The 21,150-nt window shown below is 34.5% G+C and overlaps 1 protein-coding gene across 6 annotated transcripts in view; it reads right to left on the bottom strand.

Moving 5' to 3' along the window:
• LOC138715483 (cGMP-dependent protein kinase, isozyme 1-like) overlaps window positions 1–21,150 on the bottom strand; it is a 280,131-nt gene that overhangs the window by 241,753 nt on the left and 17,228 nt on the right. For 2 of the 6 annotated variants that reach the window (XM_069848432.1, XM_069848434.1), the window contains exon 1: window positions 16,599–16,748. The exons of 2 other annotated variants lie outside the window; for them this stretch is intronic. The gene's annotated coding sequence lies outside the window, so the exon portion shown is untranslated. Of the gene's footprint in view, window positions 1–16,541; window positions 16,749–21,150 lie in introns of those variants that run through there. 2 more of the 6 variants (XM_069848433.1, XM_069848436.1) reach the window with 2 other exon arrangements.

Raw genomic sequence — 21,150 nt, 5'->3', positions numbered from 1 at the left:
AATTAATGAGGATCAGTTAAGACGGATGATAGGCCAAGCAAATGAAGAATAACGCGCTATAATTCTAAAATTATGGATTTGGTACAAAAAATGAAGTATCAGTAATGCATATTTTATTGATGGCCCAGGAAACTCTGGGAAAGCCTTTGTTTACCAGTCAATGTTTGATTCACAATTGAAGAGTCCACTGCAAGAATGATGGATGTCAACTTTACAGGGAGTTATACCTGAAATCTTGATTTGCATAATACACGTCACTGTTCGTTAACAGAAAACCACAATTTAAGTCACACGGAGTTAGTGTGCACTCGAAGTTGGTTGCTTGACGGTTGTCAGCCCACTTTGAGGTCTGTGGATATAGAGGGAAAAATTGGATCGGTGTCGGTTAGAGTTCCCGGGTAGCTCAGTGGTAGAGCGTTGGTACGTTAAACCAAAGGTCCCGGGTTCGATACCCGGCTCCGGAACAATTTTTCCCTCGAAATTATTCAAATCAACTTTACAGGGAGTTATACCTGAAATCTTGATTTGCATGATGGATGTCACTTTCTTGTCGAAAATGAACCAAGACTGTCAATGCATAGCTTAAGGCGACACTCAACTATATTTTGGAACTTTTTTCCTATTTGACCAATCTTTTTCAAATTTGGAGAAAAAGTTTAACATATACAGTACATGGAAAGTAACATGCAAAATCTCAGCTCATTAGATCCAATACTTTTCAAAATAAAAAATATTTCAATTTTTAATCAACCATTAATTGAAGTATCACTTTTAATTATCATTATTTATTTTTTGGCTTTGTGAATTTGACTGTGACTTCTCAATGAATAGGGGAAGAATTCTGCATATTGATTTAGTTCTGTCACTTAAAGTAGTGTAGAAATTTAATTTTTCATTTCTATGACTCTTTTTCTCCAATTTTTAAGTTGAGTGTCCCCTTAAGACATATAGAATGTACATAGAGAGTTATATGCCATTAACACTGATAGTCATTGTCCAGTAATGATCGGAAAATCACAGTTAAGCTTTGAACGCTAAGCATTTCAAACTTTCAATTGCTTCTCCTGCAAAATGTATTCCAAATGACATCCATCATGTCGACCTGGTTGGTGAGTTGGTATAGCACTGGCCTTCTATGCCCAAGGTTGCGGGTTCGATCCCGGGCCAGGTCGATGGCATTTAAGTGTGCTTAAATGCGACAGGCTCATGTCAGTAGATTTACTGGCATGTAAAAGAACTCCTGCGGGACAAAATTCCGGCACATCCGGCGACGCTGATATAACCTCTGCAGTTGCGAGCGTCGTTAAATAAAACATAACATTTTTTAACAACATCCATCATTCTTGCAGTGGACTCTTCAATTGCAAAAATTTGGAGCTAAATGTAATCTCTGTTGCATGGACTGGTATCGCAGTAATGTTTGTTATCTCAAGACTGTACTGTACACAGTTAATTCAACTGCCTCTAAATGTACATGAAGGTTCTTTCTCAGGTATAAAAGTTAATAGTAAAGAGGCTTCTCATATTTGTTCAGCAAAGCTAATGATCTGAGATGAAGCATCTATGGCTAATATGCATGCGTTAATGTGTAGGCCTATAAATCGTCTGCTCTAGGATATAATTGATAATGATGTGCCATTTGGCGGCAAAAATATAGTGTTGGGAGGCGATTTCAGGCAGGTATTGCCAGTTGCGCCCCACGGATCAAGAGCAACCATTGTCCAAAATTCCATACGGTTTTCTTCTTTGTGTCCAATATTCAAACTACTGTATTTAAATTTAGTAAAAATATGCGAGCGAAGACAAAGGAATGTAACTTTGCCAACATCTTACTACAAATTAGTAATGGCGAATACCTCCATGTTGATCATGAAAAATCAGACTTGGTCGATTTACCACGCTTAATACAGGGTTGTTTCCGATCTCTGATAACGAATTTGAATGACATCATGTGCGTCAGGAGTCACACGACAGCTGAACTGTGGCGCGAGGTGACAGACCAGTAGTGAGTGATCTCATAGAGTGCACGGCGACTCACAGCAGAAATTCCCAAGAAAATCGAGCCTTTTTGGGAGGGGTACATTACGACCCTTTCCAATGCCAAGTACAGTTAAGTGAAAATAAAAGAAGCCTGCAATAAACGAGGTTTCGTTATTTCCAAGAAAGACATCTTCTGCGCAACTAATAAGATTGATGAAGCTGGAATGGAATTAATTTGTACCATCTCGTGGGGTGCGGCGACTTGTACGAGGGATGGATTTGCTTGCTTTTTCCACTCCGGAATTAATTCCATCCGAGCTTTGCCAGTCTTATTAAGTACACAAAAGATGTCTTTCTTGGAAATAACGAAACCACATTTTTTGCAGGCTCCTGTACTTGGCATCGGGAAGGGTTGTTATGTACCCCTCCCAAAAAGGCTCGATTTTCTTGGGCATTCCTACTGTAATACACCGTGCACTTTGATTATGAAATCACTCACTACTGATCTGTCATTTCTCGCCGCAATTCAGCTGTCGGTGTGATTCCTGACGCACATGATGTCATTCAAATTCGTTATCAGAGATCGGAAGCAACTCTATAATTTCTGAAAGTGATATAATTGAAATACAGTATAATGAAATGAAGTAGCCACACTGAAAGATGTATCATGTTCTATTTAAGTAGTTAATGAAGCAATAAAAGTGAACGTTGTTAAAAAATTAATGTCATAGTTTTATACCATATTCCAAGAGCATCGAGGAGTTACATCAGTGTGAATAATAAACTTAATTACTGAGATTTTGTAGTTTTTAACTGAATCCCTAGCTAGCTTACATATGAGTAGATTGTCGCTTCATATTTTACAATTGAATGAAGGTTCTATTATCACGTGATTAAGAAATATTAATGTTTAACAAGATCTGTTGACCGGCACTCGAGTTAGCTATAGTTTAGAATATGTCTGATCATTATTGTTTATATGTGAACATTATAACGGGCGTAATGTTGGCCTAAGAATACTAATTCCTCGCATTGACGTAACACCATCAAATTCTTCTTTGCAATTTTCGTCCAAAAGAAGGCAATTTTCAATAGGTTTGGATTTTTGCACTTAATTACTTACTTACAAATGGCTTTTAAGGAACCCGAAGGTTCATTGCCGCCCTCACATAAGCCCGCCAGCGGTCCCTATCCTGTGCAAGATTAATCCAGTCTCTATCATCATACCCTACCTCCCTCAAATCCATTTTAATATTATCCTCCCATCTACGTCTCGGCCTCCCTAAAGGTCTTTTTCCCTCCGGTCTCCCAACTAACACTCTATATGCATTTCTGGATTCGCCCATACGTGCTACATGCCCTGCCCATCTCAAACGTCTGGACTTAATGTTCCTAATTATGTCAGGTGAAGAATACAATGCGTGCAGTTCTGTGTTGTGTAACTTTCTCCATTCTCCTGTAACTTCATCCCGCTTAGCCCCAAATATTTTCCTAAGCACCTTATTCTCAGATACCCTTAACCTATGTTCTTCTCTCAGAGTGAGAGTCCAAGTTTCACAACCATACAGAAGAACCGGTAATATAACTGTTTTATAAATTCTAACTTTCAGATTTTTGGACAGCAGACTGGACGATAAGAGCTTCTCAACCGAATAATAACACGCATTTCCCATATTTATTCTGCGTTTAATTTCCTCCCGAGTGGGATTTTTGCACAATGATCAATAAAGCTCAAGGCCAGACATTATTTACCAGAACCTATAGACCTATTCGGTGTCACGGACAGCTTTATGTTGCACTATCTCGACCAAAGTCTTGAAACACTTGAAGGTTGAAATAGGACACAGTAAATTTCATATGGAAAGAAATTCTGTAGGTTCGTGCAAATGAATGCTGCGGAACAGTACGGGTTCTCTAGTAGAAGAATTAAATCGGCGCTTTTGTACGATGCAACCTTTCATGGTTACCAGTTAGGAAATTGAGCCTTTAGATCCGATTCAATGGGACATCTAATTATCAGGCAGTATTTATGTTGTTTAGAAAATTGAAACTTTTGATCCGATTCACTCCGTGTTATGGTAGGGGAGACTGTTGTACCTTTAGACACTTTTCACATTTTATTTTTTTTTTAATTTTAGGAAATGAAATTTTTAAAATGAAAAAAATGCTGCAAATAATTATTGAAGATTCCTTTACAACTTCCTGTATGTATTTTCCTGTTTTACAGATCTATTAATGATGGAAAAAATAAGATGATGGGATATGTAATGTTTTCAAAGGTACAACAGGATCATGTACCTTGGAATATACCCTCTTGTAAGTTGGAACACATGGAATATACGTGGGAATATAGCTGTAAAAACTGACAATCGTATTTAAAATGTATTTGCAATCATAAACCAGAGAAGACTTCTCTGATTTAGATTTTATTTCCAGAATAAGCAATAGCTGCTTCAACAGCTTTCTTCAAGGCATCCGAATCAATTGGGGACCTCTTTAATTCCAGACTTACTTCGTGACATGACCTTAAAATAAAAGAAAAACAAAAACCGACAGTATCGTGTAATTTGGAACATGTTCCATGGTACAAGATGTTTTGTGTTCAAAGGTACAAGAGGGTGCACGTTTAAACAAATATGGCTCCGAAAACTAGAGATTCGTATAAATCATGGAAATTAAAATATGTTATTACTCACCAGTTGATAGGGAACACACCGTACTTGAAATATATTAACAAATACAATCTGGTTTCGTGTTAGATAACATATATCAATGAACGAAATGTTTACTTTTGGTACTAAAAAAACTTATTTTGTTCACGGAATTCACACTTTGCAATAAATCAAACCAAAACTACGACCAGAGCTACTTAGCGGCTTTCTCTACAATCTGCTTCAGTTTGAGTCCTCTAGATAGCAGCAAAAATTAAAAAAACAAAAAATGTTCAAAGGTACACTATGCTAAAGGTACAACAGTCTCCCCTACATATAATTACACTAGTCAACAAATTTTAACTTTTTGTCTGTCACAGAAATGAAATCAGCTGATTTTTTCTAAATCGACCCTGCTGATTACGAAAATGGCAGCGAAAAATCTGTAACACGTAACATTTTTGTGTGACAGACGGGGAAGTATTTTGATTAAAAAAAAACGTTTTCGCGCATTTCAAAATACGTAATTACAACAGCGAATATAAATAAATTCCTAAGATGCACAAAATACACTGACGTTTCACAAAAAAATAATAACGCTTCATAAATAATAATTACAATAAGAAAAAATTGCATTATATTCCTTTTTTTCCCTTCAAAATAGGCTTTTACTTTATTAATTTAAAACTGGATTAAATGAACTATAATTTTTTAAGGTTTATAAATTAATTTGATTAACATCTCAAATCAAATAACTTAGGAGCCCTACATTGAAGTAAACAACCATATACAGACTTCAAGCTAGATTTAAAAAAAAAAAAAGTATTTAGTTACTTAAAGTTTTTTTTTCCTCTTGTAGTTTGAGTTACGTTCTCTGAACAAAAACCAACAGTAGTCACCCATCATACTAGAATTCCATCTTCCTTGATATCGTTGTTCCATCCTGTGTATATCTTGATGGAATCTTTCCCCTTTTTCATCGCTTACAGCTCCTAAGTTCTCTGGGAAAAGTCCAGATGGAATTGTAGGAAATGTATTTTCAATGACATTCGACAACCAAGCTTTGGTAACTATGCAGGAGGTCTTGTACAAACTGTTGGTAATTGTCAGCTTTATTATTACCTAAAAACCCACTAACAACACTTCCAAAGGCATTCCAAGTTTCTAGTTCAACACTTAATTTTTTTCGAAGCTCTCATCTTTCTAAAGTTTCCTAATTTGAAGGTCAACAAAAATTCCCTCTTTCACTTTAGTCTCACTGAGTTTCGGAAACATTCCTTACATATGCAAAACCTTCTCCATTTTTATCCATAGCTTTAACGAAATTCTTCATTAAATCAAGCTTGATATGTAAAGGAGGAAGCAGTACTTTTTCCGGTTTTACTAAAGGGACATAGCTTGCTCTGGGAGGCCAGTCTTTCACTATGTAGTGTTTTTCAGTCGCTCTACTACCCCACAAACAGAGAAGGCAACAGTATTTTGTGAATCCATCCTGAAGTCCGAGCAATAAAGCGACAATTTTCAAATCTCCGCAGAGTTGCCAGCAGTATGTTTTATATTGGACTGCATCTAGTAACACTGACAAATTTGTATAAGTTTCCTTCACATCTACTGAATACGCCACTGGAATTGATGGTTTAGTGTTTCCATTGTGCAATAACACTGCTTTTAAACTTATTTTGGAAGAATCTATTAATAACCTCCTTTCCTCTGGGATGTGCTGAAATCCTAGTTCTTCCATTAAGCCGTCTATATTTACATACGCGCACATAGAATGCTTCATTATAAAATACTTTGAAAACCGTTCATGTCTCTTTCTGTACAATGAAATTCTAGTATCTGATGCTAGCAGGTTCCATTGTTGCAGTCTAGACCCTAAAATCTCAGCTTGTTGTTTAGTGAAATTAAGATCTCTTATTAAGTCAGTCAGTTCACATTGTTGAATTAAATGGGGTTCTTTATGATGTTATGGGCTATAGGGCGGATCAGAGGATGTTGATGGTTGAGCCAATTAATCTGTTTGTTCTATTGGAAGAACCAATTCCTCCAATTGCGAAGGTGGATTAGGAACAGGGAGTTTTGGTCCATGTGGTACAGGTCTTATTGCAGATGGAACATTAGGATATTCTATTTTAGACCTTGTTTTTTTTTTTTTTTAAATCCCGTAATCTTTGTTAAACAGAAATAACAGTCTTCTGCATGACTTGTCGGTTCACGCCAGATCACTGGAACTGCAAACGATATACTTCGATTCTTCTCTCCATTCATCCATTTTATCAATTTTGAGTAACATGTTGTGCAGCACATATGGGGAGCCCATGATTTGCCCTCATCACACACATTACATTCAAAATAGCAATAATATGCTTGTTTTAACTTATCTGATAAAGGCCGACGCTGCGATTTTGCCGTAAATTCTCCACATACGTAACAAAAGCTGTCCGGCGAATTTACACACGCACGACGAGATTTTTTTTTCATTCTCAGAAAACGTAAATGAACGCGAAGATAAACACATAAAACCAGCGATACAACTTGTCACAAGCTCAAACAATATTCAACTAATCCTAAAATGCAATCTATGTCACTCTAAAAGCCCACCCTCTCAGTGCTTTCTGTCGGTCTAGCGACATAAAGCAATAAAGTAATACAGATATATATCACCCACTACGCACCTTATTAATGCAGACTCATGTATTTGAAAGAATCTGTTCCTTAAAATACACTTCTAGTATATCCTGAGTAACAATAAATTATAAAACGTATGAATATACTGTGTAACCGTTTAAATAAAGTCCATAGTTCGATACCCGTGTTCTTTGGTAAATTCATTATTTTTTTTTTTCACAATTTCCAATTTTCCTCTTAAATGGTGCGTGATGGAAAATTTTCAAGTTTAGACCTACTATCAGCACACAAACATTGATCTAAAATGACCATTTTCACCCTTGTGACAAAAACCTGGTTGACTAGTGTTATCAGACAGCATTTATGTTGTTTAATGTTGTTTAGAAAATTGAAACTTGTGATCCGATTCACTCCGTGTTATGGTACATCTAATTATCAGACAGTATTTATGTTGTTTAATGTTGTTTAGAAAATTGAAACTTGTGATCCGATTCACTCCGTGTTATGGTACATCTAATTATCAGACAGTATTTATGTTGTTTAATGTTGTTTAGAAAATTGAAACTTTTGATCCGTTTCACTCCGTGTTATGGTACATCTAATTATCAGGCAGCATACTCTGTTGTACCGGTAACTTCAAGATATTTAATTTATTAATTCATTGCTTTTGTATTTCGTAATTCAGAGGAAAATAATAAATTATCGAAATTCCGCTATACTGGAGAATTAGCACGGTCGCTTTGAACCGTGCCGTTACGTTTATCACCAAATTTAAGTAAATACACAATGTCACCAACATAAGAACATGACATTGGTGTGTGGCGTAGTTGGCGGGAGAAATTTTTTTCTCTCTCTGTCTACCTCCTTCGTTCTGAACATTATTGAGAGATAGCACCACTGTTAGCGACAATGTGTATTTGCGTAAATATTGCGAGTAAATTATGACGAGTGCCTTAGAGGAGAGGCTAGGGACGTGATCCTTACTTGAATTTATTTTTGCGTGTACATTGCAGATTAAATGATTGAGATCCCTTCTTGCTCCGGTTACAGGCCTTGCATTTACGAAGGTTATGTTAGGTTAGATTAGCTTAGGTTAGCTTCGGTTAGGTTAGCTTAGCTTAGCTTAGCTTAGGTTAGCTTTGGTTAGGTTAGATTAGCTTTGGTTAGGTTAGGCTAGCTTTGGTTAGGTTAGGTTAGGTTAGCTTTGGTTAGGTTAGGTTAGCTTTGGTTAGGTTAGCTTGATTTCATTCGTCCATGTAGTAGTTAAAATTATATAATATGACAGTTTTTGATTCGTAATATTGATAAAAAAAATAATAGGTCTATAATGAAAGCGGTGAATAATTTCATGGTCCCTACATTTTTTTTTCGTAAAAGGCTAGGTATTTTTCTTTAGGCCAGAAATAAAACAGCAACGCCGTCATAATTACGTACTTTACGCTTTGGCGAACATTAACCGGAAATTTACTTTCCGTCATTTTAATGGTATTCCGTGAAACACACCTTTTTTCCTGTTAATTTCCTTGTGATAACCTAAATATGATCTTATTACATCTTCATTTTCTTTTAATGCATTCAAAAAACCGCCGTTGTACTACATAAAACCTTGAACTTGACTAATGGAGTGAATTATTTAAGAATATAGTCGCGAATTTGACTACCACCATTTCGATTATATTTTGTTTCATACGGCTCGGTACGGCCCGGTGACTAGTGGCCAGCGAGTAGGGTCGACTATCGATATTGGTCTGCCGTGGGTATTATCCAGTTGTTCCCGAAATTCTAACGTGGGCTCTTTTCCATTTCCCGGAGAAAACGTCGGTTTCTAGGTTACTGAAATCGGGAGAGGTATAACATATTATAATATTTTCTCCGTAGGGAGAGAAATTAGTTTGAATAACAATGAAACATATCAGTCGTTGGTGCTGTGTCATTTTCCTTTGTTTCTGTGCTTATGCGCTGAATACATAGCTCCAGCGAACTTCAATAATAAGAATTTCAGAAATAAAATGTAACAGTTTATTTCCGGTAGTGGAAAAAAAAAAAAAAAAAAAAAAAATAGTATAGGCTATACGCCAAGAGATTGAAACACGATTTTTCCCTTAATGTATAATATACTACTTTTGACATTCTCATTTTTAAGACAAACACTTTCACTCCAGAACAAAAACACAGCTTTGAGTTTGTAATAAAGCAATAACTTGTGAACTAGCTTTAAGCGTCATGCGTGGCACGACTTAAGATTTTTGTACAACCAGTGGTTCCACAACCCGCATGACATCTCACCTCTGCTCCAGTACAATCACGGACTTAGTTCCTTCTCTTGAACATTATGCTTAGTGCGTACCAATACGAATTTGCAATATCCAGTTTTCACTTTACCTACTGGAGCTTTCTAGTATCATATCCCTGCTTCAGGGCAGAAACCCGATGTAAAGGTACGTTTTCCTCGATGCGACTATCGCGATGATCGTTCAACGATGATCGTGCAACGATAATCATTGAATATTATTTCTTTGTATTGCATATGGAGCTGTTTTCCTTCGAGCGACTGCCGCTAGAGTCGTTAACGACGATCGTACGTCTTGGATAATCGTCCAGGAAAAGGTTGAATATAATCGTCAGTCGCTAACGTTTATTGTGAGAAAGACATGTATCTTGGGTCCTTCGTTTTCTGACGCGGATGATGAAATTCTTTTCGAGGAAGTGGCGAATTTTTGATACAGTCTCTCTTCATTATTGAGCTCAAGCAGACGGTGTTTTTTTGGCTCTTTTCATCCCATACGTATGGAGAAGTATTTCGTCGTCTTCCATCTCCTCAATCAAAGGCATAGTAATCTTTTACGTCTACTCGTTAAACTCATTCTATTAAACACAATCTTCCTCTAGAACAGCCGTGGCGAAAATGTGACTCACGAGCACATTGTGGCTCGCAATGATAGCTATGCATTTCTCTTGCTTCCTACCGTCTTCAACCCCCACCCTCTCACTCACTGGAGTCAAACTCCGTCCCATTTGTATTTGTCTCTGACCTGCGAGTGGCGTATCGTCGCAATATCTCTCTCGAAACCATGTACCTCTACAAAAACGAAAGTTTCAAAGTAGGATGGGAGGACGCATTTTTTTGCTGCCAATATGGTGAGAATATTAAATGTATGATTTGTTCACAAGTATTACGAGGAAAACGGTTGTATAACATGAAACAGCATTATACTACATGTTACTGATGAAACATTAAAAGTCTAAGTGTTATTATAATAATAATAATAATAATAATAATAATTATTATTATATTATATTATACTATAGCTTAAATTACCCGGCGTTGCCCGGGTTTTAAATTTTGGTCTATTTCTAAATAATCTGTTTGTTAGACTTATCGAAGACCTCGGCAAGGGAACTATATAAAACCAAAACGAACCATATTTACGTATATTTTCTCCTCCCTAGTGACGAATATTAAAGGAAGTGCCACTAATATCCAAAGAAACTGACTAATCGAAATAATTCCATCTCACCTATGAATAGAGTTTTAACAACATTAAGACCTTATGCTACAGGGATATTTAAGATATTTAACATTGTGATTGATGGTAATATTTATCGTACCACGGCATTATGCATTATTAAGCCTTTCTGCCCACAATATATTTAATTTCCATCAAGGCCAAACTACAATCTGTAACGGATGGATTCTATCAAATACATGGATTTCAGGTGTTTTGCAGTAACGGAGACTATACTCATCAGAATTCACTCTCCTGGAGAAGGCAATGTAGAACACTACCACAACAGAAAATCATATTTTTCTATAAACGGCCAAGTCATTAGTGACCATAACTTATTAATAAGAGACGGGTTAACAGTAACAGTAAAATAGGCTCTATATTATTCTTGCAATATTATAATATTGTAATATTATCACAATAGCAATACGTGGGACAAAAACATTATCTTCTTTCGTTTTTCCAGTTAATATCGCCACTCATATTACGTTTCGCATGAGTTTTTGACACAAATTCTTGTTAGTGCATAATTTTGGTGAGTCAATATTTCGCAATAGTAGGTCTACTAATGGCTATTCAATATTAAGTAAATTATGTGGTAGCAATCCTTGTAGTTTGAAAGAATTCTAGAATTCAATTGGATAAAACAGTCTGCTCACTATCTACAAAATTGCATCGAGGAATTCATAATACGGTCCTGGACTGCGTAAAGATACTTATTGCATGAATTATCTAGTTTTAGCCTTCATGATGTGTAACAACAATGTAATTTAATTTCGTGTTAAAATTTCCAAGGCCTCGTGAAAGTCTATGTTGAATACAACAGACAATAATAAAGAACAATTGACTGTAGAAGATTTTGCATTTTAATATAATACATTAATATTTGATATATTTATTTTTATTTTTTATATATTTAATTAATTTAACTTCCATTTGCACAATTTTAATGTAGCCTATGTTCTTCTCCTCCTGGTTATGAAGGTTAAATGTGCAAACTTTGGCACATATCGGTCAAAGCGTGTAGATTTGTATAGAGAACATACACACCTACATACATACATACATACCCACATTCAATTTTATATATTAAGATTATATTATATTATATTATATTATATTATATTATATTATATTATATTATATTATATTATATTATATTATATTATATTATATTATATTATAATTATACGTCAATCCTTTTTCAGGAGATGTACGAATAATACGGTTAGATCTTCAATTTAAACTCCCAGATTTACAACGTGATGTTAAATGAAAGTTATATGTAAGGACTTGAAAAATGTTGAACTTTTCAAATCTTTGCCAAAAAAAATAAATAAATATCCGAAGCTTCGTTCTTTCGCTTGCTCTGTTGAAGCCATGTTCGCTGTAACTTACGTTTGTGAAAAATTATTTTCAACAGTGAAAATAGTAAAAACCAAATTTAGATCACGACTGACAGACAAATACCTTCGTGATCAACTACGATTGGCAGTAAGTGACATAATTCCTGATTTTGAAACTTTGTCGCAGAGACATTCTGAAGACAGTTAATTTTAGGTTGTGATAATATGTCCTATGTTTTATTTCGTTATACGCACTAAACATTAGTTTGTAGCCTTGTACTCTATAAAATTATATTTAAGTGCTTGATGTAAGGAAAATTAAAATCTGTTAATAAGTCAGACAGTTGCTTCACTTCCCCTTCGGGTGTCCGCCTCCCTCCATAGGTGCTATGCACGTTGCAGGTTACACACTGGCTAGGCGCACGATCACATTTTCGCCACGGCTGCTCTAGAACGATGCGATTGCGAATGAAAACACGCGACTAGTGAAAAATCAACAAATCGTAGGCGCTCCGAGCAAAATGGTAACCAACGATTATCGTTCAACGTTTCATCGTTCAACAATAATCGCACCGAGGAAAACGTACCTTTACTCTGTTCGCCGTACCAACAGGATCTAGTCGACCATCCATGATGTTCGTAAGAGGTTACGTTTTCGTGCCTACAACATTGAGTTGTAGGAGAAATTGAAACCAAATGAACTGAAGGACAATCGCTCAAATTTGCAGTTAAAACTCCGTGTTTGTCACATTGTCAACTATGTACCTTACTCTCTAGCGGGCACACTTAAACATATTTTATACATTATTTATGGAACAGAAGGGAAAAACAAAGATTTATACGCATATCGAAATGCAATTCAGTGATACCTTTTTCATGTCGCCATGTAGTATGTGAATGTACGTACGCCCACTGAAAATAACAGTATATTAATTCTAAAATACATGTCTCTCAAAATATTGTTGTTCACGTCCGAAAATGTATTTTTGCGAAATTACATTTGTATAATCATATTTCTTTTAGTTGGTTATTTAACGATGCTGTATTAACTACTCGGTTATTTAGTGTCGGTGGGTTTTATGATAGCGACATGGTATTTGGCGAGATGAGGCCCAGGATTCACCATAGATTACCTGACATTCGCCTGACGGTTGGGAAAACCTCGAAAAATATCCAATCCGGTAATCAGCCTAAGCGAGAATCGAACCCGTGCCCGAGCGCAACTCCTGATCGGCAGGCAAACGCCTCAGCCTACCGAGATACGCCGGTGGCCTATAATCATGTTGCCAATGCAGGATATTAAGCCTACTGGAACGAACAATCTCTTAATTTCTAAAATATGTCTCTCAAAATTAGGCTATTCATATCCAAAAATTACTTACTGCGAGATAACACTGTATATATATATATATATATATATATATATATATATATATATTCTTTGGTACGACCGATAAAGAGGCAAGAGGCACATTTTAGCTCAAAGGGTTCAGACCAGGAAGAAGGGAATTCCCTAGCTGTCTTTGAAGGTCAAGTGAAAGCATACATGGGCATGAAATTAGCCTACATGAAATGTATGTCACCAACAGGCAGCGCATTTTCGTTCCCAAATTTACAGCGGATCGAGTAGTTTCTTCTGGTAGCTACATCTATTATCTACGTCACGTCGATGCGTAAGCAAAGTCTAATTGCAAGCAGGTTCGCATGGGGTCATTAATTAATAATGATGTAATGTAATGTAAATATGCCCCTGTAACGTCATATGATGTAGAAAGAACATTCTCGTAGTTTAAATAAATTTTATGTGATGTCCATAGAAGATTTGCATTTCATAACCTCAGAACATGTTTTCGTCCACCGCAAAGGATAGGTTTTGATAAACGAATTATTTGTATATATTGTGTAAAATATAATTATTGATAATTTGTACATTGAATTGTGTTATTGCTCATATTATTTTGTCGCTGTAACATCATGTGACGTAGGAAAAACATTTTCCTAGCTTAAACAAATTTTTACTGGGAGTTATAGTAAAAGATATGCATTTCATAATTTCAGAATATGCTATATATTTATTTTTGTTCACCGTAACGGAGTTTATTTCATTAAATGAATTAATTGAATATATTATATATAGAGTATTTACAGTTAATGTGTATCATGTTTACTATTATGTTCTATAATGTACTGTATATTGTACATAATAGTATACAATAATATACTGTTTATAATGCTGGATTAGAACAAAATAATAGTACGGACAAATTGAAGGGTTCAGAAGCATAGTGGGCCAAGTGCCATTTATTAAAAACGGAGAAAGCAAGGGTTAAAGTTAAGTGAATACCATAGTTTAATGAAGATTGATATATCATTTAGTTTTAATGTGTAAACTTTATATTACGTGCTATATGTTTCCATTGAATTATGGTAATAACTTCATTTTAATCCTTGATTTCTACGGTTTTAGTAAATGGCGTTTGGCCCACTATGGTTCTGAACCCTTCAATTGATATATTATTATATGTAAATGTATACTGTTATAAAAATATTTGCTTAATCAGGTTCACAAAAAAAATTGCAACAAACACTAGTTCATGTAAAATACTACATTAAAAGATTCGGGCCCTAATAACATGTCACAAAATAATCCCCTTTTTAAGTACAATCACGTTTCTGCCACAGTCTCTTATATAACATTCTAGATTTAATATTTTAACCAAAATACTGATCATTTTAGTGACGTACATCAAAGAATTTTGCAGAAGTATATTAATGCTTTTTCGAAATTTACAGTGCCAGATACACTAAAAACTGGTACGTTATATTGTGTTGAATTCAATAATTTAATTAACAATATTCTTAATACTGCATAGAAAAATAGTCAATAAAGTTTGATCACCATATTTTTAAACTGAATGGCTTGTTTCTAAAACCTGCTATTTCGCTCAAAAACAGATTTTGATCAAATAACAAATATATCTTAAACTGTGAATCCAATGTTAAAGTTAGTTTTTGCCTATTTGTCACTGAAAATTATATTTAAAAGTATGATTATTTTTTCTCTAAAACCTTATATTTTATGTTTTTCAAGCCAAAACCTATCTTATAGTTTAATTTAGGAAGTATGAAGTATTCTAGTCTATATATATAATTTGAACTGGTAATGGAAATTACGGCTGAACGGATTTTAATAAGTGACCCATCATTTTGAAGCTTGGAACCCAAAATTTTTCAGAAAAAAAGTAGTTTGCAGTGAAATTTCAGTTTTCCTACATCATTTTTCTATTTTCCAAAATCCATCTGTCGTCAGTTTTCAGAAATAATGGCTTTTAGAGAATAAAACAAAACACAAACACACTACAATAAACAATATCACACGAAGGCTACGACATATTTTGAGTTCAGATGGCTCAGATTCTCTGACATCATAATACCAATATGTCGATCTTCATTTGTGTAACTTTTTCAGAATGTTTCTGTAATATTGGTTATTAAAAACTTCAAGATTTACTAAAACAAATTTACAGGTCAGATTCTCTGGTGTGTAATTTTCTGAGTACAGCTGTCTGTGTATTGGATATTAAAAACTACAAAACTTAAGAATGTTTGATGACATTATTACCATTAAAAATGAAATATTATTATAGTGAATGCTATGATGTGAGTATTTGTAACTTATTATACAGATTGATGCTTTATTGATGACATGAAAGTGAAAGCTTTTGGGGTTATATAAGTAGGCGTAGAGAATATCTAAAGTTAGATCTTCATTTCTATAATACATGCTGAGTGACGGCTATATAGTAGTCTATACAAAACTTAAGTAAGGTAATATTGTTATTAAAAATGAAATATTTTTATAGTTATTAATCAAGTGGTATAGGTCTTTTCCATATATTTAATGAAACTCAAGAACTGAAGATGTTATAGGTTCAATAAAAAATATTTAGCACAAAGGAAACCATTCAGAGGGATATGTTTTATTATTATGGGAGCAAATAACTTCCAAAATGTCTGTATTCTTCAATGGAAATAATTTTGAAAAATTTTAATTTGAACTTCTAATGAACTTAGTTTGCAGCATTTGCTGCACACGCCACTAGTATATTATATACATAGAATGGTATAAAATATCATTAAGATAAGAATTAGCAAGTATTTAAAAATTGCCTCGTTTGTTTTAAAGCTCCTTCCTGTAAAAATAACGGAAAGTGAAATATCAGGTTTTGCAAACAAAATTTTTTATTGAATTAAACATAGCGAATACTCAGGTTCTAAGTAGAAGTAGACGCTACTGTCCGTGCAAACGTCACGTCTGTAATCTCTAATAACCTCATCTTAATGCGAAAACTGAATGCCGTGTCTAGAATAAGTACGAATTGACAAGCACCGGTGAAATATAACAGCAAGACTTGCGTCACACCACATACCTGGCAGAACGATGCAGCACCATTCCCCTTAGTTTACTGAGAAGAGAGAATGCTCACCTGCACAGAACGCTGCAACAACACGCTCCGCTCTTATCACACTCACATTAAAACCAATAATAGCACGCAAACTGCCTTGATAGCTGTAGCTGTGACGTCACTGCGCTACACAATGACGTTGCGGCGATCGTATCTTCACCATCAGATGTCGAAATACAATTCACTTCTCGACTGAAAACTGAAGCTTTCAAGACTCGGCGACGATAACAAACGCCTATCTACACATTTCAACTTTTATGATAAATGACTTTCTAGCACTAAGTATTAGCACATTCAGAATGTTCTGCTGCATACAGTTCAGGTTATGTTTTAGACTCCTTTACGAGGAGATCGGAACGTGGGGTAGTGCAGTGCTAACCGTAGAAAGTGAAATAAAATAATGAGTTTAGAGTACTGACGTAACAATAATCGCCGTTAGTTTCAAGTGTTTTCTTGTTTTCAGTTTGAAACTATTTCATTATTTTTCAAAACTGTATTAATTAACTTTTAACAAAACTTTGTATATATATATATATATATATATATATATATATATATATATATATATATATATACTACATACTTATTGCTTTTAAGGAACCTGGAGGTTCATTACCGCCAACACATAAGCCCGCCATCGGTCCCTACCCTGAGAGTGTTAAATTGGAAAAATCATATTAAAGAAATTACCCCCCAAACTAAATTCAGCTTGTTTTGCTAGTAGATCTATGCAAAAGATAGTAAATATCAATACCTTAAAAACAATATACTTTGCATACTTCCACTCGGTAATGAGTTTTTGAATAATATTCTGGGGAAATTCCACAGATAGTAACAGTATATTTCTATTACAAAAAAAAGAGTAATTAGAATAATAGTAGGTGCCAAATCTAGGGAATTGTGTAGGATTATTTTCAAAAAACTACAAATAATGCCCATGGCTTGTCAGTGTATCTTTTCATTAATAATCTTCCTCGTGTGTAATCGTGAAAACTTTGTAACTAATTCAACAGTTCATAGCATAAATACACGTCAAAAAATGACTTTCATACTCCATCGGCAAGTCTATCGCACTATCAAAAAGTAGTGCGTTATATGGCAGTAAAAATTTTTAATGGCCTCCCTATCGATATAAAAAAATGAAACTCAAAACATAATATTATTTGGGGCCAAATTAAAGAAGTGCCTAATTTCTCACTCCTTCTATTCTGTAGGTGAATTCATGACATTCAATAACACTTCATGAAACTGATACTAGAACTATATTGTAAATCTCGTCTGTATATATTTCATCTAGACTGTAACTATAAATTAAGACTTTATAATAGTATTGTTTTTTTACTTCTTCCATATTCTAGTTGTGAAGCAATGTATGAATACCATGGAATGTTGATAAATAGAATACAATACAATACAATACAATACAATCTCTACCATCATGTCCCACCTCCCTCAAATCAATTTTAATATTATCCTCCCACCTACGCCTCGGCTTCCCCAAAGGTATTTTTCCCTCCTCCCTCCCATCTAACACTCTATATACATTTATGGATTTCCCTATACGTGCTATATGCCACTGCCCATCTCAAACGTCTGGATTTAATGTTCCTAATTATGTCAAGTCAAGAATACAATGAATGCAGTTCTGCGTTTTGTAACTTTCTCCATTCTCCTGTAACTCCATCCCACTTAGCCACAAATATTTTCCTAAGCATCTTATTCTCAAACACCCTTAACCTCTGTCCCTCTCTCAAAGTGAGAGTCCAAATTTCACAAACATACAGATCAACCGGTATATGACTGTGTTATAAATTCTAATTTTTTGGTTTTTTTTTTTGAAAGCAGACTGGATGACAGAAGTTTCTCTATCCAATAATAATAGATATTTGCCATATTTATTCTGCGTTTAATTTCTTCCCGAGTGTCATGTTGCTCCCAGATATTTGAATTGTTCTACCTTTTCAAAAGATAAATTTCCTAATTTTATAATTCTATTTCGTACTATGTTCAGCTCACGTGAAATAAATGTTAAAAACTGGAGGAAATCACTACTGCCACAAGCTGCCTAACTAGATTAATACGCAACATACTGATGTACAACACTAATTATTGATGATATTGTCGCCACGACAGGAAAAATCCAACAGACAAATGGTGTCCTTCAAGGTGATCCTCCAGTCAACATCATAACATTAGACATCGCCAAAGTCATCCAACGAAATTCAGAGGAAACAACTCTGCTGCTCATGTACGCAGATGATACGGCTCTTGTATCGCCACATAAACAAGATGTTCAAACAACCTTTCTAAATTCTGAAGTTTTGGAAAGCTCCTATTTTTAGTGTTTCATATTTTATTATTTTGTAGTTGTCGATATCTGAATAATACAGAGTGGATGGCTGAAACAGTGGACAGAAAGTCTAAATTCTGAATTTGTGGAAAGCTTCTATTTTTAGTATTTTAAAAATTTTTATTATTTTGTAGTTGTTGATACCTGAATAATACAGAGTGGATGGCTGAAACAGTGGACAGAAAGTCTAAATTCTGAATTTGTGGAAAGCTTCTATTTTTAGTATTTTAAAAATTTTTATTATTTTGTAGTTGTTGATACCTGAATAATACAGAGTGGATGGCTGAAACAGTGGACAGAAAGTCTAAATTCTGAATTTGTGGAAAGCTTCTATTTTTAGTATTTTAAAAATTTTTATTATTTTGTAGTTGTTGATACCTGAATAATACAGAGTGGACGGCTGAAACAGTGGACAGAAAGTCTAAATTCTGAATTTGTGGAAAGCTTCTATTTTTAGTATTTTAAAAATTTTTATTATTTTGTAGTTGTTGATACCTGAATAATACAGAGTGGATGGCTGAAACAGTGGACAGAAAGTCTAAATTCTGAATTTGTGGAAAGCTTCTATTTTTAGTATTTTAGAAATTTTTATTATTTTGTAGTTGTTGATACCTGAATAATACAGAGTGGACGGCTGAAACATTGGGCTGAAAGTCAAAATTTCGAAGCTTAATGTATGAGTCTAAGTTTTACGTAATATTTTTTGTTCCCCTGAATTACGTATAAATCAGATACAACTGCAACTAACGACTAAATAGTAGATAAAAACTATTGGTGAAAATAAAGTGTCTTTGATAGTACTGATATTTAAGGATATACAAGACTTTTAAAATAACAATACAATACATTTTCACCGCCGCCTTAGATTGTAGCGTTGTTGTTCCTGCAGTAATTCCTATGTGCAAAATATAAAATTTTTGAGTAGGAAGAAAAAACACATTTAATCATTCCATGGCAATGGTACATAGGAGATCGTGAATTCTTACGTTTTCGAAAGAAAGAAATATAATTACATATCACTGTTTATGCTGTATCACTATTTAAGTTATTTGAAGGGTTCAGAACCATAGTGAACCACGCGCCATTTACTGAAGACGTAGAAAACAATGGTTAAAATTAAGTTATTACCATAATTCAATGGAAACATATAGCAAGTAATATAAAATTTACACATTAAAACTAAATGATAAAATATGTCAATCTTCATTAAAATATGGCTGCATGTAATAACAAATAAGAAACATGTTAAAGGAATTGTCATTGCACCAAGTGAATGCTCTCTGGACCAAAATGATCGCATTTTAATTGTTTAAATACGATTTCAATTAAGTAACATATTAAACGATTTATCCTTCTAACAAACACGAATGTTCCCTGGATCAAACGTCCTATTTTAATTATGTAATTACTTTATATTTATTTCTAACAGGTGCAGCGGAGCGCACGGGTACGGCTAGTAAATAAATAAATAAACACGTGAAAATGGTAGACTACAGTCTTAATGTAAAATGTATTATGTTTCTTTCATTATTTCCGAAAAGGGATGGTGTATGAATTGAACAACAGGAAGGTAGTACCTTAGTTTATAATATCTAATATCTTTTAATATCAAGAATGACAGCCATTCATTTTGATATAATTGAGACGTATAAGTTTTGAAATTACGTCTATTGACCATAAAATATTGTACGAAGCATTTAATAAGCAACAGTGTGTCCTTTAAATGTCCCAAATGTCAATGTCATGTAAGTGTTCTGCTACAAATATCTAGAACCGAACAGCGCTCCTAGCGGCGCAATTGGCGTTACGCGGGAACCACTTGTATTTCAAGCGCTATGCGCTAGCTTGCATAATCTCGTAAGCAATGGTGCCACTCACGTTGGGTAGGATCCAAGGATCTATCCGGGGTCTTTTAATTATGAATTTATTCATGGTCTTGATTGAAAGCATAAGAAAATCATTTCACAATGACACAAAGTAGTTAACTGCACAGCGACGTTCGCGCAAACTAAAATTAAAGTCAATTGATTCTTTCGTTCTTTTATTTACTAAGCACCGCTACTCAACGAAAAAAAAAAAAAAAAAAAATTAAACTTTTCATTGTTGCTTTTCTCTTAAAATGTATTCTGTTTGACTCAAAATCTAAAAACATGAGTTGACTGTTATTAACTAGTTAGGCCTAACTCTTTGTTGAGGGTCCAACAATGCTTCCCTACTTTAACT

This window comes from Periplaneta americana, chromosome 15 (assembly GCF_040183065.1).
Source record: "Periplaneta americana isolate PAMFEO1 chromosome 15, P.americana_PAMFEO1_priV1, whole genome shotgun sequence".
Classification (NCBI taxonomy): Eukaryota; Metazoa; Arthropoda; class Insecta; order Blattodea; family Blattidae; genus Periplaneta; species Periplaneta americana.
Note: the sequence above shows the minus strand (reverse complement) of the source record. Positions and strands in the feature narration are given on the sequence as shown.